Consider the following 27,890-nt stretch of genomic DNA (forward strand, 5'->3'; position numbering starts at 1 on the left):
GAAGGAAGGAATTCCTCTGAGACAGATAAAACACACAGACTTATGCAGGAGAGAGAGGAAAGATGCCAAGAGCGTAATGAGAAAACAAGTCAATATGAGATGAATATGAAAAGATAACATTGTGCCATTTATAGGTGAGATTATTTTTAGATCACCAACAAGGGCTTGGAACAAGAGACAGTACAGGGACAGGATAGGAGTGGATTTTTCCCTAAAAGAGGCTAAGATGAAATAAGAGATTAAATGGAATGGATGGATCAGGGTCAGTACTTGTGTCCATGGCTTCCTGGTTCTGTTTTATTGCCTAGAATACATCCAGCTACATACCGTATCCATTAACCTAAATATTCCTCAAGATAACATCCAACTCAATATGTCCAATGTAAAGCTTATTTCCATGAGCAATCCCACTGGCAAACCTGTATATCACTTCCATCACTCTTAATTCCTCCCTCATTCAACCAGTTACTAAATCTTGACCTTTCTACCTTTCACATGGCTTTAAAATTGAACCATGTCTCTCGACTTTACAGTGACCATCGTTGGGTTCAGGTCACTATCGCTTAAAACTGCCTCCAAACTGTGGTGTCTCTGATTTCCATTTCCTATTCATGCGTGCATGTGCAGAACCCCACATCCATTCACCCCTTGGACTGCCAGATTTATAAATACAATTATAGGACATTCGGTTAAATTTGAGTTTCAGATAAACAGTTTTTGATGTAAGTAGTCCCAAATATTGCATTGGACTATATTGCAAATATCCATTCAATAATTGAAACATACTTATACTAAAAGATTACTGTTATCTGAAACTCAAATTCACCTGAGTGTCCTACAATTGTATTTTATCAGGCAAACTTACTCACCTCTCATTTGTTTTTGTTATTTAGATTTATGTATGTAGTTAAAGTACGAATCTGAAAGTATCAGAATAATAACAGCAAATTCAGGATAGTGGTTTCTGTGGAGCATGAAGGAAAGAAGTGCCTTCAGTTAAGTATTCATAAGGAAATTCCATCATAGACGTATTTGTATTAAGCATATATTTCTAATTTTTGCTTTTAGGGTCCCCCCCCCTTTTAAAAGGTGTTTATGTTTCATTTCTTAAGCTTCGTGATGTATATACAGAATTTTTAATATTACCATGCTTTTTTGTGTGCATCAAATATTTATACTAAATATTTTTTAAATCTTCAATAGCCCTCTAGAAAAAGTCCAAAGAACTGAAAGTGTGTTACAAACATCATCATGGTGTCATTGACTCTGTTTACCAATAATGTTGGCACTTTCAGTTTGTACACAACTGTTTGTCCTGAATAATTTTCCTCAAAAGTTCATCTGTACTATTTCCTCTTGTCCTTAAATCTCAAATTAGTTGTCAGTACTTCACCTGCACCTTATCTTATCTGAGTTAGGTGCTTCTATGTACTGCCAGGGAATTCAGCACTTTGACCACTACTTATGTTTATTTTTGCCAAGTGTAATTGCTGACTTAGTTTTCTGTATCTTCCATGGAAATACAAGTTCTAAAAGTATAGAGACTATGTTCCATTCACCATAACATCTATGGCCCCCACCCAGTGCCTGGCACCAGTGGACCCTCAGTATATATTTGCTGTGGTAATTAATTGGTTAATGGATGATGGGCTGGTTTATTTAACATTCTTGAGGTGTTTTATAAATTTACTTTCCATACGAACCCTATATTATAATCAGTATCTAGATGAAATCGTAAATCTTACCACTCGTAGTGTGTAGATTAGAAATCTTTACCTGGGATAAAGTTCTCTTCTGTCATTCACATTGCAAAGTTTGGTTTCCATATTATCTGTCCCCTAAACTAGGTCTTGCCTTTTTTTTTTTTTTAGGTCTTGCTTTTTGTTAGAATAAACACATAGCAAGTGTCCCTCGGCTTGTACAAACCACACTCAGCCTTACAGGTAAGTTTCTGAAAATTGCTTTGCGTATCTATAAATTCAAATTTGATAAATAGGGACGCCCAGGTGGTTCAGCGGTTTAGCACTTGCCTTTGGCCCAGGGCCTGATCCTGGGGTCCCTGTATCCTGGTCCCACGTTGGGCTCCCTGCAGGGAGCCGGCTTCTCCCTCTGCCTGTGTCTCTGCCTCTCTCTCTCCCCGTGTCTCTCATGAATAAATAAATAAAATCTTTTTAAAAAGATTTGATAAATACAGTAGCCATGATGACATTGTATGGTAAGTGTTCTGCATTAACACTGAGCACTGGCATTTATGAAATCCAATGAAAATTTCATTGTTAAGTGTATTTTCTTCTCAGGTTGCTCCTTCCTTCATCTTCCTTAAAGTCCAAGTGCTTCTAACTAAAGATTTGTGATTTACTAACAGCTCCAAATGCCAATGTAAATATCAGTGCATTGCTACCTTAATAAAAGAATAAAACCTTTCTTTACTTCCTTGGGTTTGCTTCCTTGAGCTTTCTCCCTTCTATTTATCTGTTTTCTAGATACCATTATTACTCTTCCTTCAAGGAGCAGAAGGAACCCTGCCTGATTTTAAGATGCTTCATAGAGTCTTTGTTCCTTAGCATTTCCTCGTTTTCATTAACAAGAGAAAAGACAGATACTGGTGAATAGTTGAGTTTAGAACATGTTGAGCAGGGTAAAACAGTATGTGAAATTGCTATCATAAGGATGGTGTCATAAGGATGCCATCTTTACTCCAACTTTACCCTCTTTTTTTTTTCCTTTTCTCAAACTTTCTCATTCTAGCACTCAGGTAACTCTTATCCTCACATTCTACCTTTGCAGCTTCCAAAATAGCATCATTCGGGTCATTTGGGGGCAATATCATGAGTAGAAAAATGAGTCAAGCAATCATAAAACTACTGAGGACCCCTAATGCTAAAATCTAAACCTATTATGGTTCCTTGACTGTTAGGAACATTTGGCCCAGGGAATGCGAAGGGCTATTATTGTTTGTAGAATGTTGGCTGACAGTCAAGAGCTTTCTATAGTGACACTTAGGAAGATAGACTCACCGTAGTCTGTGAGCTTGTCATCACTGGGACAAGTAAAGAAATCTAATTTTGTCAATTCCCTAAGAGTGAATCCATTTTCCAGGGATGGATATGAGATAGCCAAGGATAAAAGACTAATATATCAGAATTCCAATCTAAAATTAATGGTTGAATGTACTAGAATTATCCATCAGTGCACCCCCCTGTAGACAAACTGCATGCAAGGCCAAATAAGCAGAAGGCTGCTTGGTGAGCATGGAATCAGAATAAGAGGAGTCAAGTATTTGATTCTAATGTTTAATGGCATTACATTTTGGGAACCTGATGTGCACTCTTCCACAAGAAGGAAATGCTGTCTGTGAGGCAGATGGAGGCTCACAAGACCTGAGGAGTAATAATCCACTCCTCACCAGCACACCATGCTTTGAGGGTCAGGGCCAACTTGTGTCTCTATGACTCATTTTCCTTTGCATTCCTGGATGACTAACACTTCCATCCCTCAACCTCATATGCATCTACTTGTTGCTTTTTTTTTTCTTTAGCTATATTAAAACATTCCATGAAACCTCAAACCATAAAACTCCTAGAAGAAAACACAAGGAGTAATCTCTTGAACATGCCCTTAGTTAACATATCTCTAGGTCTATCTCCTAAAGCAAGGGACACAAAAGCAAAATTAAACTACTGGGACTATACCAAAATGAAAAGCTTTTGTACAGTGAAGAAAACCATTGACAAAATGAAAGGCAACCTACTGAATGAGAGAAGATATTTGCAAGTTATATATCCAATAAGGGGTTAATGTCCAAAATAATAAGAATTTATACAACTCGGGAATCCCTGGGTGGCTCAGCGGTTTAGCACCTGCCTTCGGCCCAGGGCATGATCCTCGAGACCCGGGATCAAGTCCCACGTCGGGCTCCCTGCATGGACCCTGCTTCTCCCTCTGCCTGTGTCTCTGACTCTCTCTCTCTCTCTCTCTCTCTCTCTGTGTGAGTGTGTGTGTGTCTCTCATGAATAAATAAAACCTTAAAAAAAAAAGAATTTATACAACTCAAAACAAAACAAAACAAAAATCTGATTAAAAAGTAGGCAGAGAACCCAATTAGACATATCTCCAAAGAAGACATACAGATGGCCAACGGGGACATGAAAACATGCTAAACAGTACTAATCATCAGGAAAATGTAAAGCAAAGCCATAATGAGATACCGTCTTATACCTGTCAGGATGGCCAGTATCAAAAAGACAAGAAATAACAAGCTTTGGTGGGAATTTGGAGAAAAAGGAATCCATGTGTACTATTGGTGGAAATGTAAATTAGTACAGCCATGTGGGAAATAGGATGGAGATCCCTCAAAAAATTAAATAAGGAAATACCATACAATCCAGTAATTCCACTACTGTTTATTCAAAGAAAACAAAAACATTAATTTGAAAAGACATGTGCACCCCTACATTTATTTTATTTTTAAAGATTTTTATTTATTTATTCATGAGAGACACAGAGAGAGAGAGGCAGAGACACAGGCAGAAGGAGAAGCAGGCTCCCCGTGGGGAGTCCAATGCAGGACTGGGTCCCAGGACCCCGGGGTCACGCCCTGAGCCAAAGGCAGACGCTCAACCGCCGAGCCACCCAGGCGCCGCTGCACTGCTACGTTTATTGCAGTATTATTTATAATAGCTAAGATATAGAAGAAATCTGTGTCCATCAGTAAATGAATAGTTGTATGTCAATTATTCTTCAACAGAGAAACAAATACACAAATATAAAAACATTCCCTGTGATTATTATCAACTCTGATACAGGAAGCCATTATATTTCTTTAGAAGACTTTACACATCTATACTCAAATATATTATGTGATGATTTCAACTTCTTTTACCTTATGTAATTATATTTCATCTATTTTTTTTAAGATTTTGTTTATTTTTTCATGAGAGACACACACACACACACACACACACACACACAGAGAGAGAGAGAGAGGCAAAGACACAGGCAGAGGGAGAAGCAGGTTCCAAGCAGGGAGCTCAATGTGGGACTCAATCCCAGGACCCCAGGATCATGACCTGAGCCAAAGGCAGACACTCAACCACTGAGCCCCCCAGGTGCCCCTCATTTTATCTTTTAATAAGATATTATTTGTTTGTTTTCTTATTATTGAAGTGCAGCTGTAATAACATAAATTGCTTATGTAACATAAATTATTTCACTGATGCATCTATTTTCTGAGATCATTTACTCAAGATTTTATTAAGCACATATGTTCTCTGAGTGACCACTTTGTAATTGAAGCCTTTTGATTGGGTATATTTCAGTCATATAATTATAATAATCTCTTTTATTGGTATCGTAACACATTTGCCTATAAACCATAAGGTATTCCATATACCCAGTATCTCAAGGGGGCAAAAAAAATTAAATATATACTTATTCTTTTCAAACTATTCCAAAAAATATAAATGAAAGGAAAACTTTCATCCAATGAGGACAGCATTACCCCAATACCAAAACCAGATAAAGACTCCATTAAAAAGAGAATTACAGGCCAATAACCATGATGAATATGGAGGCAAAAATTCTAAACAAAATACTAATAAATCAAATCCAATAGTACATTAAATCATTCACCATGATCAAATGGAATTTACTCCTGGGCTGCAAGAAGGATTCACTTTGCACAAATCAATCGATGTGATACAACACATTAGTAAAAAAAAAAAAATTAAAAAATAAAAAGGATAAGAACCATATGACCATCTCAGTAGATGAAGTATGAACATACTCCACATAATAAAGGCTATATATGAAAAAACACAGCTAGTATCATCCTCAATGGGGAAAAACTGAGAGCTTTCCCTCTACCATCAGGAACAGAAAAGGGACGTCCACTCTCACCACTATAACATAGTATATTGGAAGTCTTAGCCCCAGCAATAAGACAAGAAAACGAAATAAAAAGTATCCAAAAGTGGCAAGGAGAACCCAAAAGACTCCACCAAAAAACTGCTAGAACTGATGATACACAAATTCAGTAAGGTCTCAGGATACAAATTCAGTCTATGGAAATCTGTTGCGTTTCTATATACCAAGAATAATGAAGCACCAGAAAGAGAAATCAAGGAATCAATCCCATTTACAATTGCATCAAAAATCACAAGACACCTAGCAATAAACCTAACCAAAGAGGTGAAAGACCTCTACTCTGAGAACTATAAAACACTGATGAAATAAACTGAAGATGACATCAAGAAATGGAAAGACATTCCATGCTCATGGATGGGAAGAACAAATATTGTCAAAATGTCTATACCACCCAAATTAATCTATAGATTTATAAAATCCCTATCAAAATATATAGATTAATTAAATCCCTATCAAAATGCCACCCAAAGTAATCTATAGATTAATAAAATCCCTATTTTATTAATAAAATCTATAGATTAATAAAATCCCTATCAAAATACCAACAGCATTTTTCACAGAGCTAGAACAAACAATCCTAAAATCTGTATGGAACCACAGATGACCCCGAATCACCAAAACAACACTGAGAAGGAAAAGCAAAGTCGGAAACATCAAAGTTCCGGACCTCAAGTGACATTACAAAGCTGCAGCGATCAAAACAATATGGTCCTGGCACAGAAACAGACACACAGATCAATGGAACAGAAGAGAAAACCCAGAAATGGATCCACAAGAGTAGAGTCAACTCATCTTCAACAAAGCAGGAAAGAAGGTCCAGGGAGAAAAAGACAGTCTCTTCAACAACTGGTGTTGGGAAAACTGAACGGCAGCATGCAGAAGAATGAAACTGGGCCACTTTCTTACACCAGACACAAAAATAAATTCAAAATGGATGAAAGACCTAAATGTGAGACCTGAAACCATCAAAATCCTAGAGGAGGAGAACACGGGCAGCAATTGCTTTGACATTGGCTGCAGCAACTTCTTTCTAGGTATGTCTTCCTGAGGCAAGGGAAACAAAATAAAAAATGAACTATTGGGACTTCATCAAGATAAAAAGCTTCTACACAGCAAAGGAAACAATCAACAAAACTAAAAGGCAGCCTACAGAATGAGGGATGATAACTGCAAATGGCATATCTGATAAAGGGTTAGTATCCAAAATATATCATGTATAAAACTCAACACCCAAAAAACAAATAATCCAGTAAACAAATGGGCACAAGACATGAATAGACATTTTTCCAAAGAAGATATCCCGATGGCCAACAGACACATGAAAAGATGCTCAACATCACTCACCATCAGGGAAATACAAATCAAAAACTACGATGAGATATCACTTCACACCTGTCAGAATGGCTAAAATTAACAGCACAGGAAGCAAGAGGTGTTAGTGAGGATATGGAGAAAGGGGAATCCTCTTATATTGTTGGTGAGAAAGCAAACTGGTGCAGCCACTCTGGAAAACAGTATGGAGCTTCCTCAGACAGTTAAAAATAGAACTACCCTATGATTCAGCAATTGAACTACCTTGGTAAATACTTTGGGTAATTACCCAAAGGTTATAAAACCACTAATACAAAGGGATACATGCACCCTGATGTTTATAGCAGCATTCCCAACAATAGCCAAATTAGGGTTGGAGCCCAGATGTCCACTGACTGATGAACAGACAAAGATGATGTGTAGTATGTATGCATGTATGTATGTATATATGTTATGGAATTAACTCAGCCATCAGTAAGAATGAAATCTGGGGTGCCTGGGTGACTCAGTCGGGTAAGTGTCTGTCTTCAGGTCAGGTCATGATCCCGGGGTCCTGAGATGTAGCCCAGCATTAGGCTCTCTGCTTAAGGAGGAGCCTGCTTCTCCCTCTCTCTCTACCTGCCGCTCTGCCTGCTTGTGCTTTCTCTCTCTCTCTCTCAAATAAACAAATCTTTTTTTTAAGAAAAAGAAATCTTGATATTTGCAAAGATGTGAGTGGATCTAGAGACTATTATACTAAGCAAAATAAGTCAGTCTGAGAAAGACAAATACTGTATGATCTCCCTCACAAGTGGAATATAAGAAACAAAACAAATGAGCAAAGGGAAAAATAAAAGAGAGAGAATGGGGCAAACCAAGAAACAGATTCTGAACTACAGAGAAAAAACTGTTGGTGATTAGAAGGGAGGTGGATGAGGGAATGTATTAAACAGGTGATGGGGATTGGGGAGTGCACTGTTGTGATGAGCACCGGATGTCACATAGGAGTGTTGAATCACTACATTGTACACCTGAAAGTAATATATGGGATGTTAACTACCTGGAACTCAAATAAAACCTTAGAAAATACATATTGATTATTTGCTGTGACATTTGGACTTTCAAATTCTTTTCAACATAAAATAGCTGCATATATTCATCTAATAAGACATGGTCCAAAAATTAATGATGATGGGTCTTTGTGGTCCCTAGTAATAAATCCTGTCTAATTTTCTTTTCATAGTATAAAGTATATTCTTATGCAATATACGCCAGTGCATTAAGACCCAGTAGTTCTTTTATGTTGTTGTTTTAAGATTTTACTTATTTATTTGAGAGAGATTGAGAGTGTAGGAGCAGGGGCAGAGGGAGAGAGAGAAGTAGATTCCCCCTGAGCATGGAGCTCGATGTCTCTGGGATCATGACCTGAGCTAAAGGCAGATGTTTCCCTGACTCAGCCACTCAGGTATTCTAAGACCCAGTAGTCCTTAAACACTATTACCAAATAGCCATATAAGTCCCCAAAGCAGCGAAGGCTAACAATCTTTGTTTTCCACATTAAGTCAGAAATTTTAGTTCATTAATTTTTCTTTTTTTTTTTTTAGGGACTTTATTATTTTTTTAGAGAAGTTTTAGGTTCACCACAAAAATAAGAGGAATTTACAAGGATTTCCCATGTGCCTCACATGTACGGCCTCCTCCATTGGCAACATGCCCCACCAGAGTGGGAGGTACATTTATTACAACTGATGAATCTGCATTGACACATCACACTCACTCACCCTAAATCCATAGTTTACATTAGAGTTCACTCTTAGTATCGTACATTCTATGGGTTTGGACAAATATATGACATTCAACCACCATTATAGTCTCACACAATCTGTTTCCATTGTCCTAAAAATCTACTCTGCTCCACTTTACTTAAAATAATCTGTTTTTCTTGGTTAAATACATATTATTCATTATTTACTTGGATTAACAAACTTCATTTCCTACATACATTATTAACAACACCTTCTTCAGCCAAAAGTACAATCAATTGTTGGAGTGAAATAAATGGCTATTAGCTTGCACAGACTCTAATTTATTGTGCCTGATAGCTGTTCAAGGAAAGAGACTTACAGGCCTGGATATGGTTAGTCAGGCACAGAATCAATCAATGGGATTATATTCTGAGCAATGCAAAGGAGGAATTGTTTCTATTGCCTTAGAGACTGAGAAATTACAAGACCAAATAGCCATTCATCAATCCCGTGTAACAAAACAGACATCATTCTAGACCTTCTAGCTCCATACACCCAGTGAATCTCTGACAGTAAAAGATCATCTTTCATTTGTAATCTGTTGCAGACTGATAATTTTGTAAAACACAACAAAAACAAATAGTGAGAAAAATGAAAATTTGGCGTGTCATGTGAAATTTTACTAGAACCGAAAGACACAAAATCACTGTCAATTTTTTTATGTCGCTTACTCTTAATTTCTGACCTGTAACAAATAGTTCCCTGATGGGCATTGACATGCAAACCACACTTTGAGTAGCACCATCCTTTACAAAATAGGGATTATTTCCACTTTTCTGTTGAAAAGAAGCTGAGGCTTAGATAGGTAAAATAAGGTACTTAAATTCATTCAGATAATCAATAGCGTAGACCAAATTTGTACCCACGACTGATCCCAAATTCTGAAGTTTTAAATAAGTATGATATGCAGTTTCACTGACACTTCTAAAATTGTGTTGTCCAATATAATAAGTGCTCGCTACATATAATTATATTGTATAGATTGTATGTTACAATGATATAGAATTAATTTTGTGCCTTTAGTTTTCAGTTGCACTAGTGACATTTCGAGTACTGAAAAGCCATGTATGGCTAGTGGCTACTATATTGGGTAGCACAAATAAAGGCCAAAAAGAAAGTTTTACTGGACTGTGCTGCTCTAGAATATCAGTAATTTCTTTTAGAGATTATTCCTCATTTATAAGTTAGCGTTAGACACTTTGGGGGTGCCTGCTATCACACAATGAGCCCTCTCTTCAAAAAATTGCCTTCACCTCCCCAATCTGCAAATCAAGAGAGTTCTTATCCTCTGTGACTCTGCCCTTCCTCTCTTGTCGTGTCGAATCGAACCAGATGAGGACACATCAGATAAATGTGTCTCTTATCCTTAGGAGAGGGTGCACACTTATCTTAAAATGATTGACTCTGAAGGAAAGAGAATATTCATAATCTACTAATTCCAATATTCCCAGGAGAAGAGATTATGACAATTAAGGCTTGTAAACAGGCATTTGACCCAGAGTCCCTCCGAATACCTGTCCCAGCTCAAACAACTATCGTTAAAGGTTAAGGCTGAGTTCTACTAAAATGGTAGCTTGTCAGACACCCGATGGATGGGGGGAGGGAAGGTACCAAGAGAGAGAAAACAGTCCTGAGCTTTGTATCCGCAGCTATAGCCAGCAACGGCTGTGAGTTTACTACCTACCAGACGCTGTATGCCCTTTACATGTGTTGTTTCATTCAAACGATCCTTTGAATACATCAGTTTTACAAATGAGTAAATCAAGATAGCTGAGGTTTACAGCCGATGAAGGCATAGTTGAAAGCCTCAGCGGTTGTTGAAACTTCACAAAATCAGAAAAATACTATGTAAAAACCATAAAATGTTGGGTTGGAAAAACTCAATATGAATTCATAAACTTATAAAGAAATATAATTTTCCATTTCTGTGCTGAAAGTCATCAAGCACCAATGTCAGTAGCAGCATCTTGGCCTACCACCGAAAGTCATGCATGACCCTTGTAGCCCAGATATTTGTCCCTTAAAGCTGTTCTAGGAAAAAAAGCAATAGGATTCTGTAGAGGATGTTGAAAAAAAAATTTTGTTTGAAAATCTGTTTTTTATTTGTCTGTCGTTAGAAAGCAAGGATAATTTTAATAATGTCTGGGCAGTATATTTCTTTATTTCTAAAAAATTTTTATTTGTTTATTTGAGATACAATGAGAGAGAGAGAGAGCACACACGCACACACAAACAGGGGGAAGGGAGAGAGGGAGAAGCCGGCTCTTCCCCAAGCAGGGAGCCAGACGTGGGGCTCGATTCCAGGCTCCTGGCATCCTGACCTGAACTGAAGGCAAACGCTGAGCCAACTGAGCCACCCAGGAGCCCCCTCAGGGGCAATATTTAAGGACTAAGAACCATCATAAGGGATTTCCAGCCACCAAGTCCTGACAATCTGAGCATCAGAATCTTTATTATCATGATTTTGCTAACTGAAACAAGTTGAGTATAAAAAGCCCATGAATTTGCTAATGATATTGAAAAAGAAAGGTTAATGTAGGATGTACAAAAAGGTGTTTTGAATATTAAAGAATGAATATAATAGATGTTCAAGTTTTAATGATTTTAATATAAATAAGGGACATTAATATATAGGCGTGTTTTGTTAATTCCATAAGTATGTGTCTGTGAAATATGGATAGGTACTTTATTTCTACCTGTATAAGCAAGATATATATATAGAGAGAGAGAACTCTAAGTGAGCCAAATGCTTCCAGAAAAAAAAAAAAAAAAATAAGGTACTGGGCCAGAATTAAATGGGCTAATCAATCCCCTTGGTAATATAGGAAAGCCAAGCAGAAAATGCATCCAGCAATTGATTAGAACCAGTGGTTATATACAACAAGCACTTAAAAGAGGATTCAACAATGTGTTCTGTAAGAATAAAATAACCGACTATCCTAAATATAATTAACTAAAAACGTTGATCCCTCATCTTCTGATACATAAAACCTTCAGAAGTACTTTACATGACCCTACTCAGTGAATTAGAAATAAGATTTTGATATGACTTACAAAGTGACTAATATTTCATCAGATTAGATCCCATAATATCACATGACAATATCTGAGAGTAGGTGGTTTATTGGTTATGAACAGGAACCCTGGAGCCAGTCTGCTTGGATTCAAGATAAGTTACTTTAGGCAAGTCATTTGACTTTTCTGTGCCTCAATTTCCTTAGCTATAAAATGTTTTTGAGGGAAGGGAGTTTGGCAGTGCAGGGAGGAACGAGGCATGTGGTAAGGTTATTGCAACGTTAGATAGAGTATTTGGTAAATAAATCAATAGACAGTATTTGGTAAATAAATTTAGTCCTTAGGGACTAAATTCCAGTATGATTCAGTAGATAGCAAACTGCCACCCCTAATTCTGATACTAATGATCGACTAAGGATAAATGTCATTTTAAAAATCATTGATATGCGCCTCAAAGGTTCCCCTTTTAGGTGGTCTTTCTCCATCTGGGAGAAATAGCAACCCTATTAGTTCAAAGCAATTCTTCATTTACTTTGTCTTCACACTGGCATTTGCACTCCCATCCCTTTTCCCCATATTTAGTATTCCCTAAAGTAGCCTCTAGACACATTGAGATATCTAGGCTGTCCAAAGTTTCTTCAGATGTACTAATTCTATTCTTTTTTTAAAAGATTTTATTTATTCATTCATGAGAGACACAGAAAGAGAGGCAGAGACACAGGGAGAGGGAGAAGCAGGCTCCTCACAGGGGGCCTGATGTGGGACTCTATCCCGGATCCTGGGATCATGCCCTGAGCCGAAGGCAGACGCTCAACCGCTGAACCACCCAGGCATCCCTCAATTATTTTCTTGATAGCACTTTGACCATAAAATTGCATAGGTTTGAGTGGTCTGCCTCAATCCAACGTTGTTCTTTTTATTGCATAATCTTGCAGATTGTGAGGGTTGTAGTGGCATACACAATACATGAGGTTGTAGCATCAACCCAAATCCTGAAGTAATCATCACCCCGAAATTATTGTTATCATTCCAGGTTTAACATGTTCATCGTGATAAATATTTATGTGGTCACAGCATTAGGCTAGTCGTTTGGAATAAAAGGCGATACAAAAGTTATTTTTTTAAAAATGGCATCTGCCAATAAGATGCTTAAAATCACTAAGGGAGAGAATATATACATTAAAAAAGACAACAAGGTTGTTTACAGTACAAATATGACAGATAAGCAATTTGTATGGTTCTTTTATGAGAGTATAGAAGGGACACTAAACCTGTAACTGGACAACGTAGATTTAAATTTAGACTCTATCACTTGCTATGTTACCTTTAAGCAGGAATAATAATCCCCATCTTATGGAATTGTACAAGAATTAAATGAATAATGTATGTCAAAGTGCCTGACAAGTAGGAGACACTGAACAAATGTTAATTTCTTTGCTCAAACACTGCACAAAGATTCAGAAACCTAAGCATTTGTTTCTAAGGGCTCTAAATATATTTTGCTGGTTCATTTTCTTGTAATTATGATTATGTTTTCAAAAACTGTGCCTCTTAATAACTTAAGGAGGATCAACACTGAAGTCACTGCAAAGTCAGAGTTGGGTTTTGATCACTGGGAAGTCAAGGTTGTATCTTCTTAACTCTTTTTATTTTTTATTTTTCCCCACCCTTCTTTTTAAAATAATACCTTTATTGAGATAGAATTTACATACCATACATTTCATGTATCTAAACTGTAGAATTTAATGTTTTTAGTATGTTTGTAGAATTGTGCTACCATCACCAAAATCAATTTTAGAATACCTCATCACCTCAAAAAGAAACTTTGTACCCATTAGCAATCATTCCTCTTTACATTCCAATCCTTTAATGAATTAGGTCACATAACTCCAAAGGACCTTCGAAAGTGTCACCATTACTTCAGTTTAACACAAAGACCTGTCACTTTTTTTTTTTTTTTTGAAAGTGTGGCCCTTTATTTCTAATATGCTTTGGATAGAGATGGAAACAGATCCAAGGTCTTATGCCAACCACTGATTACTGCCTACAGTGCTGGAGAAAATGAGAAAGTAAAAAGGGAGCATTGGTCTGTGGCTGTATTTCCAGACTGGAGGGAGAGAGGCCAACTCCTGTTGGACAATGACTCAACATATAACTGGAAAAGAATGAGGTGAACAGCTAACCCAGTGACCAATAAAATATGTGATTTTCAACATGCATAATTCCCTACAAACTCCTAATATAAACAAGTAAGAGATACTTATTCCTTATATACTTATTACTTATTAAGAAACTGATTCCTTAACACACAGCCTCTAGACCCTACTCTGGCCCCTCTGATTTTCTAAATATTCTTCGGCATCCTGGTTTATACTTACATTTTTTACACCGAAGCCCTTGTATCAGTTATCTATTTCTGTGTAATAAATTGTCCCTGAACTGAGTGGCTTAAACTAAGTGGGTCAGGAACTGGGGAGCAGTTTGGCTGAGACATTCTGGGTCGGGTCTTTCATGTCATAGTAGTAGAGATGTTGGCTGGGGCTACAATCATCTGAAGGTTGACTGGGCTGGAGGATCTCTTTCCAAGAATCTGACAAATTAGTGTTAGTTATTGGCTGTGGACCAAAGTTCCTTACCATGTGGACTTCTACCTAGAATTCAAAGTATTCTCATAATGTAGCAGCTGGTTTCTCCTAGAGGGACATATCCAAAAGGAAGAGCAAGTAGGAAGACATTACTTTTATGACTTAGTCTCTGAAACTGTACACCATCATTCTATTTATTAGAAGAGAATCATCAAGCCTAGCCAACACTCCAGGGGATGAGAATTAGGCTTCAAGTCTTGAGGACAGGGGTATAAAATAGACATATTTTAAGCCATCACTCTCTTGCTCCTTCTTTCTATCCATTCTCTTCTGACGTCTTCATCTAAGGTGGAAAAAAGATGGAAATATCTACTTTCCACCTATATATCAGGTTAGAAGGTTTTTCTCCTTCAGTCTTTTTACTTTTTTATTTTTATAGATAAATCTGGTGTATTTATAGCAGCCTTGTCTGTAATAGCCAAATAATGGAAACAGCTCAAGTGTCCATAAATGACAAATGAATAAAGATGATATAGTGTATATATTTACAGTAAGTAGGTAATCAGGTATGGGTAAGCATTAGAATTTAGAATGAGAAGACCCAAGCTTCAGTCTAGGTACATCAATTTACATACTGGTTGTATAAATTCAAGCAAGTTTTTTTAAATGCTCTGAACCTTAGCTATCCCATTTGTATAATGGGATCACAATAATACCGACCTCAACAGATTAGTGTAAGGATTGTGTAACATATTGTGTATATGAATATTCTTTGAAATTGAAAGTATTATACAAATGGATAGGTTTTAAAAATTATTATCAGTATCAGTATTACTGGTTATAAGTATTTTTAAAAACTATACTTATTTCAGGATAGAAAACCAGTACCATCTTTCTTTTTCCAGGGTGATAACACATATTTTTCTCAAACAAATCAACTACTCATTTCTACTGATTCATTTAGCAAGAACAGTATGTTCTGCGATGAACCAAATTATTGCTCCATTGAAAAATAGGAAATTCTCCACTGTATTTTCATGCTTGTAAGTTTCAAGAAAGATAAGTTTATCCTTTTTTTTTTTTTTTTTGTTTCTGTTTAGGTACATGGGCCAGAGATAGCAATTATTTTATTTACTTTTTAAAGATTTATGTACCTATTTTAAAGAGAAAAAGACTCAGGGCGAGGGGCAGAGGGAGAAGGAGAGAGAATCCCAAACAGACTCCATGTAGAGCTCTTGAGTCTGATGTGGGGCTCCATCCCAGGACCCTGAGATCACCATCTGAGGCTGAAACCAAGAGTTGACCACCCAACCATCTGTACCATCCAGACCCCCGTACCTGAATTATTTTAAATAAACTTGCCTTCTACTTGAAGTCCACCTGTACTGTGACTTTTTCTTTAGACTAGAAATTGATAAACATTTGGAATTTATATGAAACTCAAAGTTTAATATACTGTACTGTTTTATTTTGAGAAAGAAAATTTCAAGAAATAGATTTAAGGATAACACAGTCCTTGAAAAAATATCATCAAATTATTAAAAAGTATGTACATACATAAAAGCTAATTCCTTTCTTATGTACCAGTAATGAACAAATGGAATTTTATTTTATTTTATTTTTATTTTTTTTAACAAATGGAATTTTAAATTGAAAACACAACATCATTTACATTAGCACTCCTCAAATTATACTTAGATATAATTTAACAAAATATGTACGAGATGTATAAAATGAAAACTATAAAACTCTGATGAAAGATATCAAAGAAGAATGAGATAAATAGAGATACATTCTATGTTAATGTATAGGAAGACTCAATAATATGAAGATATAGGTTCCTTCCAATTTGATCTATAGATTTTTTTTGATCTATAGATTTAATACAATCCCAATCAAACTTCCAGCCAGTTATTTTGTGGATATGAATAAATTGATCTTAAGTTTTATATACAGAGGCAAAAAGCCCCGAATATGTAACACATTATTGAAGGAAAAGAGCAAAGTTAGAGTGAAGTACTGACACTACCTGACTTCAAGACTTACTACAATGAGACTGTGTGGTATTGACAAAATAAACAAATAGAATAATGGAATAGAATAGAGCCCTTAAATAGACGGCTATCAATGTAGCCAACTGATCTTTGACAAAGGAGCAAAGACAATACAATGGAGCAAAGACAATCTTTTCAACAAATAGTACTGGGGCAACTCAACATCAACATGCCAAAAAAAAAAAAAAAGAGAGTCTAGACACAGATCTTACACCCTTTACAGAAACTAACTCAAAATAAATCATAGACCAAATAAATAAATAAATAAATAAATAAATAAATAAATAAATAAAAAATAAATCATAGACCTAAACATAAAACACAAAAACTCTAAAACTCCTAGAAGATAAGAGAAAATCTATATGACCTTGGGTATGGCAATGACTTTTTAGATACTACACCAAAGGCATGATCCATGAAAGAAAGAATTGATAAACTAAGATTTAAAACTTTTGTTCTGTGAAGGACAATGTAAATGAGAAGATAAGTCACAGACTGGGAGAAAATATTTGCAAAAGTCACATCTAAAAACAAAAAAAAAGTCACATCTGATGAAAAACTGTTATCCAAAATATACAAAGAACTCTTTTTTTTTTAATAAGTATTTATTTATTTATTTATTTATTTATTTAGAGCATGAGCAGGGGGAGGGGCTGAGGGAGAAGGAGAAGCAAATTCCCTGCTGACCAGGGAGGCTGATGTGGGGCTCCATCCTAGGACCCTGAGATCAGGGCCTGAGCTGAAGGCAGACACTTAACCAGCTGAGCCTACCCAGGTGTTAAAATATACAAAGAACTCTTAAAGCTCAAAACAAGAAAACAAATAACGTAATTAAGAAATAGGCCAAAGATCTCAACAGACATTTCACCAAAGGAGATACACAGATGGAAAATAAGCACAGCATATGTCGCCAGAAAAATGCAAATTAAAACAACAACGAGGTACCACTACATGCCTTTCAGAATGGCCCAAATCCAGAACATTGACAACACCAAATGCTGATGAGAATTTTGAAGCAACAGGGATTTTTCAATCACTGCTTTTGGGAATGTAAAATGGTACACTCACTTTGGAAGACAGTTTGGTGATTTCTTACAAAAACAAATGTAATCTTACCATACAATCCTGCAATTGCTGTCCTTGGTATTTACCCAAAAGAGTTGTGATTTTATGTCCACGAAAAATCTGTATATGGATGTTTGTTTATAGCAGCTTAATTAATAATGCCAAAACCTGGAAGTAACCATGATGTCCTTCAGTAGGGGAATGGATAAACTGTGATACATGCAGACAATGCAATATTATTCAGTGCTAAAAAGAAAATGATCTATCAAGCCACAAAAAGACGTGGTGGAAACTTAAAATGCTTATTACTAAGTGAAAGAAATCAATCAGAAAAGGCTACACATTGTATGACTCCAACTGTATGACATTCTGGAAGGGCAAAATCTGTGGAGACTGTAGAAAGATCAGTGGTTGTCAGGGTGCGGGATGGACAAGTCAGGAAAGCACAGAGAATTTTTAGGGAATATTTAGGGAAATAAAGCTACTCTATGATTCTATAATGAATACACATCATTATATATTTGCCCAAACCCAAAATATGTACCACACCACGAGTGATCCTTAATGTAAACCATGAACTTTGGTTGATTACGATGTGTCAGTACAGGTTCATCAGATATAAAAAATGTAATACTCTGGTGAGGGATGTTGATAATGGATGAGAGAATGCAGGAGTGAGGGCAGGGCGTAGATGGGAATCTTTGCATCTTCCACTCAGTTTTGCTATAAATCTAAAACTGCTCTAAAAAAGTCTACTAAAAATATGTATACATATATGGATATAATTTTATGCAAATGCAATTGTACAGTATTTTTTTCAGGTAACTTGAAAATCTTTTTACTTGACTCCTCCCATTTCTCAATAATAATAATAATAATAATAAAATAACTTCTATTGAGAATTCACTATGCTCTGGGATATTTACTTTGTGTACATCAACTCACTTAATCATCCTAACAACTGTATGATGTCTATACTGGAATCATCTCCATCTTGTAGATAAAAAAAAAACTAAGGGACGCAGAGGCCAAGCTACTGGTCTTAAGTAACATAGTTAAGTGGTACATCTCATGTTTGAGTCTATAAAATTGGACTCTAAACGGAAGCTCTTTACCATTATTTTATAAGGACTATTTATAAACAGCTTTCTTTCTTTTTCTCTATTTTTCTCAAGGCTCCGAGAATTCTATCATATACACATACATTTAAAGTTTTTGATAGTCAATTCTGTAAGTATGGGATTATATTATATGTAGAATTATTTTCATCTTGCTTTTCTCTTTCTTTCTTTCTTTCTTTCTTTCTTTCTTTCTTTCTTTCTTTCGAGAGAGCACAAGCAGGGAGAGTGGCAGAGGGAGAGGGAGAAGCAGGCTCCCCACTGAGCAGGGAGCCCAAAATGGGGCTTGACCCCAGGACCCTGGGATCATGACGAGCCAAAGCCAGACGTTTAATGGACTGAGCCACCAAGGTGCCCCTCATCTTGCTTTTCTCATCCAACAATACCTTCGGGAAATTTTTAGTCAACTGTTGCAGCTCTAATTCATTCTTTTTTGATGTGATCATAATATTCCATTCTCCGGATATATCAATCATCACCTAATTCATCGTTCCCCATAAATATCCTTATACATTTATCTTTATGTGCTGGTTGTTTTATTTACGTGAGGTAGATTCCCAGGTATGGAATTATACATTCAATGACTATATATACCTGCGCATAGATTGTTTTATTCATAAGGATAATTCTAGTACTTTCGTCACAGGGTTGTACTGAGGATCACACAAGCCAATTCATACAAACATATAGAGTAGTGCCTAAGTAAAATAAGTAGTCAGCATCCTCAGGGGTTATCTCTTGTGGGTTTTTGACAGCTTGTTAGGTATAAAATGATATTTGTAGTCATGGCAAATCTAAATTCCTTGATCAGTAGTGATTTTGAACACCTTTTCATATATGGTTCATCGTTCAGATTTGCTTTTCTATGACTTGTATATTCATTATCTTAACTTTTTTCTAAGTTTTCTTAGAAAAGAGAATTTTTCTTTTGCCTTTAAAAAAGTCAAAAAAAATAAATAAATAAAAATCAATTTGGAAGACCTCTTTGTAGATTACATACAGATAATTAAGCCTCTGTCGGCAGTATTTCCAAACACTTGCTTACCTATTGGGGTTTCTTTTGTCATACCAAAATCTTTTATCTTTAAAATCAAATATGTTTTTTGTTTCTGAGTTTCAAGGCTAGGGGTGGAGAGCTCTCCAACCCTGAGCCTGTCCTTACAGTCTCCTAGATTAGACTCCAGCAAAACTTACTAAAGAGATCCACTCCTTTTACTGTGGACCTAATTTTGGGCTCTCATTTCCATTCACCGCTCCTCTCACTTCTGTTCTAATACCATGTTGATACGATCACGTGAACAGTTAACTGAATGAAGTAGAATGGATAGAGGACAAGCAGAAGCGAGTTTATTCTCATCTCTGTACTTTTATTTATTTTTTAAAGAGATTTTTATGTATTTATTTTGGAGAGAGAGAGCACAAGCAAGGGGAGGGACAGAGGGAGAGGAGAGAGAGAATTTCAGGCAGACTCTACACGAAGCAAGGAGAGCCCAATGCAGGACTAGATCTCATCATTTTCAGGTCATGACCTGAGCCAACATCAAGTCAGCCGCTTAACCAACTGAGCCACCCAGACTGCCCTCATCTCTGCATCTTTAAAACTGTTTTGTTTTGTCAAATGGGTTATTCTATCTCTCAACTCCACCTCTGTGAGGTCTCGGTCAGATACAATGAGACCAGATTATTTTCCCACTTTTGTTCAGATATTAATAAATATGAAAGCTCCAACCACTCATCTAATATAAAACTTCCTGTTACCCTAAGCCTGTGCCTACCTTAGGCTTGGCACTGAGAGGGTAAGGAGGCAGCATGGTCAGTCGTTATCATTCCTGTGGGTCCTTCACTTGCTTCTCTTTCATTTCCTGTTTCCTGCTCCTCTCGGGTGGCAGGACGTCAGCATCACAGTCTCAGGGATGTAGGAGGGCTTACGACTGGTGCCGTCTGTAGATCTCTCTTGGCTGTGAAGTGTCCCTGGTCTTGGTAGTTATCCAAAGCTAACTCTCTTGGAACCATCTATCTTGACCACTCCTGACCCACACATCCCTATGGATTGTCCCCTCACAGGTCCTCTGACTGTTACTCGTCACTTCTCACCTGGCAGATCCTAGTAGTACACTCTGCACGTAGACTCTCGCTCAGCCTTCACGATAGGTTTCTTGGGTGGATGTCTTATTCTAGCTCCTTTCTGTGAGGACCACATCGTGCTCTGATACCTTCACCCAACTATTGCAGAATTATCGATTGCTTCAACTCTTTGCCCTTTCTTTGCCCTACTACCAACCCAGTACCAACCATCTATTCTCTTTTACATTTTTTCAGGTATCAAGAGGTCATCTTTACACACCCTAAATTCCAGGAGATCCATTTTAAGTCAGTGGTCTTCTGAAATCCCAGTGTTTTGGCTCACATATGGGAGATGGGGAAAATATGTCTCCTTTCCCCTTGGGGAGCAGATGGATGATAAATACACAGCACATTGAAATTTGTTTAAAACAAAATCCTTGCTACCCACATCTTGATCAACTTCTTTACCTCCTCTTACAAGAAGACGGACAATGGGTTGCAAAACCTGTTTTACAACCTCTGATGCTGTCCTATGTAAATAGGTTCAGAACCTATTGTTTTAAACCTTTCAGGCACACAAGTAGTCATACTTACCCCTCTGTTCCATGTACAGAAGATTTTTGATGTGTTCTGGTATTTAATATACCAGTGGTCCCTTATTGTCCTTTTTCATAATTTTCTTGGCTCTTTTCAGGCATTCATTCTTATAAATTTATTTCATCCACCACCTCTTACCCCCAGAAATGAGCAACTTTATTCTCATCTCTGCACCTTATTTATTTTTTTAAAGACTTCTATTTATTTATTTTGGAGAGAGAGAGAGAGAGAGAGAAAGAGAAACCACAGCAGGGAGAGGACAGAGGGAGAGGAGAGAATTTCAAGCAGACGCTGCGCTAAGTGAACAGAGCACAGTGCAGGGCTAGATCTCATGACCTTGAGATCATGACTTTGAGCTGAAATCAAGGGTCAGCTGCTTAACCAACTGAGCCGCCCAGGTTTCCCTCATCTCTGCATCTTTAAACCTGTTTTGTCAAATAGTTTTTCTGCCCCTCAGCTCCACCTCCATGGAATTCTAACTGGAATTTGTATTAAAATACAATGTTAATTTTGTGACAATATGTTTATGTTTATCAAATCTCCCCATCTAGGTACATGGAACTTTCTTTCAATGATTTCTTCTTGTTCTTTTTTTTTAATTACATCTACTCCTACACAGTTTATATTTTATAGGCGTTGCTCATATTGTGAGTAGCATATCTTTTTACACTTCCTCTGTAGGTACTTATGTAGGTGTTAAGGTATTGATTTTCATGTATGTTCTTCTATTTGGCCAGCTTGCTCCATTACCTTATTAATTCCAGCAGATCGTTTTTGTTTTTCACCAGTCTTAGGTGTTTTTAGGAATACTAAAAATATTCCTAAATACTAAAAGTATTCCCAGGAATACTATCAAACCATCAGCTTTCTCTTCTGATGTTTATGCTAGTTATCTAATTTTTTTTTTTGTTTGCTTCCTCATCTTGATTTCATGAAAACTTCCAAAGCAAATTTTAATAAAATGATTTTAAGGCTTTTAACCATTTAGGATAATAAATTATATTATATTATATCTTTTTAATTTTTATTTATTTATGATAGTCACAGAGAGAGAGAGAGGCACAGAGACACAGGCAGAGGGGGAAGCAGGCTCCATGCAGGGAGCCCGACGTGGGATTCGATCCCGGGTCTCCAGGATCGCACCCTGGGCCAAAGGCAGGCGCCAAACCGCTGCGCCACCCAGGGATCCCGGATAAAAAATTTTAATAAGATGATTTTAAGGTTTAATCATTTAAGATAATAACCAAATAGAGTTTTGGAAATAATTTTTATTACATGTAAGTACTTTCCTTGTGTTGCAATTTTACTTAAAGGTTTATTAAAAATAATGACTATATTTTTTCAAATGCATTTTTATCACATGTTGTTATAATCATATGAATTTTTCCCTAATTTGCTGTTTTAGTGGATTAGGTTGCTAGATTTCCTAATCTTAAACCTAAGCTTATTGGTCATTTATAACTTTCTTTAGATACATTGCTGGAGCCTATTTTCCATTAAATAATATTGTTTTGTAGCTTTACTTCTCCCTCCTCCATATTTTTCCCTCTCTCTCTTCTTTTCCTCCTTCTTTTTATATTATCATTGTCATGTTTTCCTATTAAGATTATGTTAGCATCATAAAATTAACCTAAGAAACTTCCTCCCTCTGCTATGACTGCAGTAGTTTAAGTCCTTGTTACTCCAAGTGTGGACTATGGACCAGCAGTATTAGCAACAGCTTGTTGGAAATTTATAATCGTGGGCATAACATTATAGCTACTTTATTAGTAACTGCATTTAACACTAACTAGATCCTTCGGAGTTTCCTATGAACATGAACACTGAAATTCTCTGAGCTGTTGGGGCACCTGGATGGCTCATTCGGTTGAAAGTCTGGCTCTTGTTTGTGACTCAGGCCATGATCTCAGAGTCCTGGGATCAAGCCCCACATTGAGCCCAGCCACTCCATGCTGAGCGGAGAATCTGCTTAAGATTAGCTTTCTCCCTCTGCTCCTCCCACCTCCCCCCCCAACCCACACACACTCTGCCTCTCTCAAATAATTAAAAAAAAAAATTTTTTTAAATGAAATTCTCTGAGCTGCATGTAATCACTTTTCAATGGTTGAAATTTCCTCGCTTTTCTCATCTCTGTTCTTTGGTCTATTCAAATTTTCCCTCTTTCTTAAGTCAACATTGGTAATGCTTATTTTGCTAAGATATCATCCACTTCTGAGTTGTCATATCTGTTGCCATAATTACTATTAGTATTCTCATATAATTATTTTTATAAAGATTTTATTTATTTATTCGCGAGAGACAAACACAGAGAGAGGCAGAGACACAGGCAGAGGGAGAAGCAGGCTCCGTGCAGGGAGCCCAATGTGGGACTCAATCCCAGGACCCTGGGGTCACGTCCTGAGCCAAAGACAGATGCTCAACCACAGAGCCACCCAGGTGCCCCGGTTAAAGGAATTTTAATGAATAACCATGGAGTTATGAATGGGGGAATACGACTTTCAGGTCTACTTATAATAAAAACTACTGTATGAGGAACCCAATTTTAATGCTCCAGTATATTTGAATAAAATTACCCAATGGTCTTTTTGGTTCGATTTTCATATTCATTTCTTTCTATGGTCATATTTATACTTCAGAAAAATCACTCCAGACAACAAAAGATCTATGAATATATTTAAAGATTTCCTATCATCTGCTGTTTATCATTCATTTGGGAAGAAAATTCCTTCATTAAAAAGTTAGTTTCATTTAAAACACGTAAGCAACACGGTTAGTAGTGTGGCAATAACGGTGTGCTTCCACTATTTACTCTTTAGACTTTTTGTGGACAAAGAGTGAGTACTGCTGTTCCCTCGATTGTCTAGTATTTGCTTAGTTATTTAACAAATATTTATTAAGCATTTTCTGTAAGCCAGAAACAGAGGTAGGTGCTTAGGATACTAAGATGACATTGCCCCCTTCCTTCCAGGAACATATAATTTAGCAAAAGACATTTAAACAAAGAATTTCAATTAAAAACAATAAGAACTATTATGGAACCCATATCTGTGGGAAGGAAACTAATTCTGGGGATAGGAACTTCAGATAAATTTGCCAAAAGAAGAGAAGTTTGACCTGAGATATATATGAATTAGCTCCTCTGGCGAGGAAGGGGGAAGAAAGTCCCAGGATAACCATGTGTATAAAGACCCATAATCATGAAAGGACATTGGTATGTTCAAGGAACTAGACATAGCTTGGTACGACTGGAGCGGGGTGGGGATGTGCTGGTTTGCAACCCTCTTAGAGCTTCCCTGGTGTAATCTGAAACTGGCCCCTGGTCTCAGAGGACAAAGAAAGACCAAAAGAAAGAGGCAGACCAATCTAGGTTGGTAGTAGCAGTTTTTATTTGTTTGTTTTTTTTTTTTTTTGTTTTTTTGTTTTTTTGTTTTTGGTAGTAGCAGTTTTAATAAGCAAAGGGAACTTGCAAGATAACTGAGGGTTTGGGATGCCAGGTAAAGGAATTTAAGCTTTTTGTAGGCAGGGCATGCCATGATCAGTTTTGCACCTTTGTTTTCAACATTCCTTCTGGTAGAATGGAGGCGTTATAGATACTCCAGGGGACAGGTAATAAAGGACCTGAGATAAGACAAAACATTAGGATTGCTCATGACTGGCATCGAATAGTAATTTGTTGAATGACTAAATTAATGAAGAATGAGTATAGCTTGATGCTGGTAGTTCACCACACATGTATACAGAGCTCTAGGGACAAAGTCCTTTCTTGAGAGGAGGCACTCGAGTGCTGACATGGTCAAAACTACACTTTAGAAAAACAATGTTGCCCGTAACGTGCAAGGTCAACTGGAAAGGGAATAGACTGAGGTACACTCCTGCTCAAGGAGGCAGCAATGAGCATGAAGAAGTGAGCATGTATTTAAAAGATACATTGATCCTGAAAAGATTAAAAGAATTAGGGTTGTTGCTAGTGAAGGATGAAGGGGGTCAGGAATTTTTTTTTTTTTTTTTTTTTTAACAGGAGGAGCTTGACCATGGTTGTATATCCTGAGGGAATGGAGCTGGATGGGAGGATATAATAAAAATGTAGAAGAAGGTCAAGGATGGGATCTAGACTTTTAGAGTCTTCATTCACTGACCCCATGACAAATCACATAAACTCTTTGAACTTCAGTTTCTCACTTATAAAATTGAGGTAATTCCTACTCTCTGGGATTATCGTAAGGATTAGAAAATACAGTTGACATTGGATGATGTCAGTCGGGCTTGAACTGCACAGGTTCACTTACGCACGGCTTTGGTAAACTACAGTAACGTAGATGTGTTTTCTCTTTACGATTTTCTTGATAAGTTTCTTCTCTCTAGCCACCTTTATTGTAGGAATAGAATATACAATATATATTGTATAACCTACAAAATGTGTGTTTATCCACTATTTATGTTATCAGTGAGGCTTTGGGTCAAGAGTAGGCTTTTGGCAGTTCAGTTTTGGGGGAGTCAAAAGTTATATGCGGATTTTTGACAGCACGTTTTTGACAGTGTGGGGTGGGGGGTATCAGCCCCCCAAACCCCTGCGTTGTTCAAAGGTCAACTGTAATTATGTAGAACCCTAAGAAGAAGGTTCTAACGCAACAAAGGAAGTTGTTATAACTATTATTATTGTAAGAGTGTGACTTTCAGATAAGACAAAAGACAATAAAGGAGTGGTAAAAGTTGGGGAGCAGAAGAGAAAATTGAATTCACACTTACTTTTCTGTGAAGTTACTAAGAAGAGAAGGTGGAAGAGAGTCCTGGAGTTGGGGTTTGAAAAAGAGTAGGGAGAGCTTTCATAGCTATAATGGCCATTCAAAAAAGAAATTGACCCAGTTGTGGACAACTGGGAATTTATGATTGGTTTAATGGATGAGAAGAGAGAATCTTAAAGTACTGACATTCCTGTTACATAAAAAACAAACAAACAAAAATTAGTGGAAGAGTTGAAATTTCTCTACTAATTTCTTGACCTATGTTTTCTTGTTATTTTATACCTTTTCTTAAATATTTTAAACCTGTGCAGAAAAGCTCATTTTAAATTGTTAACAGAACACTGTTACAGCAGAAATGGGAAAAGGGCCATAGGAAGAGAACATATTAAGAGGTATATGGAGAAAAGAGTTTTCCCTTTTGAAATATTTCATACTTGGTTTCTTACCATGAGGCCTCTCTGACCATTTATAATCATGCTAAGAATGGGCATTAGGAATCTAAAGATGACTGAATATGTGGTGTTTTCCAAACAGTTTTCACCAAAGAGCCTTTTTTTTTTTTAACAGATATTCAGATATTCCTAGGGCATAGTTTGGGGAGGTTTGGTCTAGTATGTCTTATATATCTGGCTTTCCTCTTCCTAGATACCACAATCTTCCGGATAAGAAGTCATTTTCTCCTCAAGTTCTCCATATGTCTCCATCACCAATCCGTTCTTGTTGGAAAGACTAAACTCAGAATGGTCTTTCGGTTCCTCCAGCCATGGTTCTCAACTGGCGTTGGTGGAAATGGGGGGGGGGCGGGGTATGCAGCTGGCCCCCAGGAAGGATACCTGCTCTGCAGTAGGCCAGGCAATCCTGCAACATGGGGAGCTACTTCCTTTGAAATGTCTTCTCTGTGGTATAAAATTGTCAGCAACAATGTCAAGAGCTTTCCAATTGCTATATTGCCAGTTGAAAAAGGTTTCGGCATGGCTGGATGGCTCGAGTCACCTTATCATACGTTTTATATCTTATCTCTGTGGTGGTTTGTGAGCTGTGGAAAAAGACCTCACCCCCTTTCTCCATTAGACGACGAGGCCTGAGTGTGGCCTGCCTCCGCAAAGATCCAAAAATGTCAAACACGTCAAAAAGTAGCTTTCTGACCTCAGTGCTATTCCTTCAGGCCACCTGCCTTCAGGCCACCACCCTATCTCTGGCCTGCCATGGGCTTCTAAGGACTTTTTTTTTTTTTTTTTTTGAGAACTGTCGAGTATTACTATTTTTCTCATTTTACGTAGGAGGAAACGGAGACGAAGGTTAAGTACACTGACTGCTCAAGGTCACAGAGAGCAGGTGCGAGGGCCGAGCTTCAAACCCAAGCACTCTGACGCCAAAACTCTTTACTGTTTACTGACGGCCAAAAGTGCCTGAGTCAGTCGTTCCTCACATTTTCCAGTCATATTTTGCTCCTTTTATATCGCTGCAGAATGCATTCTAATGATTTCTGTTTTACTTTCTCATCCCAAATGCCTGAAAGTCTGTTCTATTCTCAGCCCAGATACTCACTGAATGTGTTCGCATGAGCACGTCACTTCTATTTTCTGCATCTCATCACTAAAACAAAGCAACTGTGCTAGAAACTCGCTCT

General features: G+C 37.1%; 1 long non-coding RNA gene across 1 annotated transcript; it reads left to right on the forward strand.

Annotated features, from left to right (window-relative positions):
* On the forward strand, nt 1–27,890 carry LOC144317991 (uncharacterized). The gene is made up of 3 exons (XR_013383848.1): nt 1–134; nt 1,872–1,943; nt 26,906–27,890. It is a non-coding gene; the product is annotated as an uncharacterized LOC144317991 (long non-coding RNA).

This window comes from Canis aureus, chromosome 8 (assembly GCF_053574225.1).
Source record: "Canis aureus isolate CA01 chromosome 8, VMU_Caureus_v.1.0, whole genome shotgun sequence".
In the NCBI taxonomy this organism is placed as follows: Eukaryota; Metazoa; Chordata; class Mammalia; order Carnivora; family Canidae; genus Canis; species Canis aureus.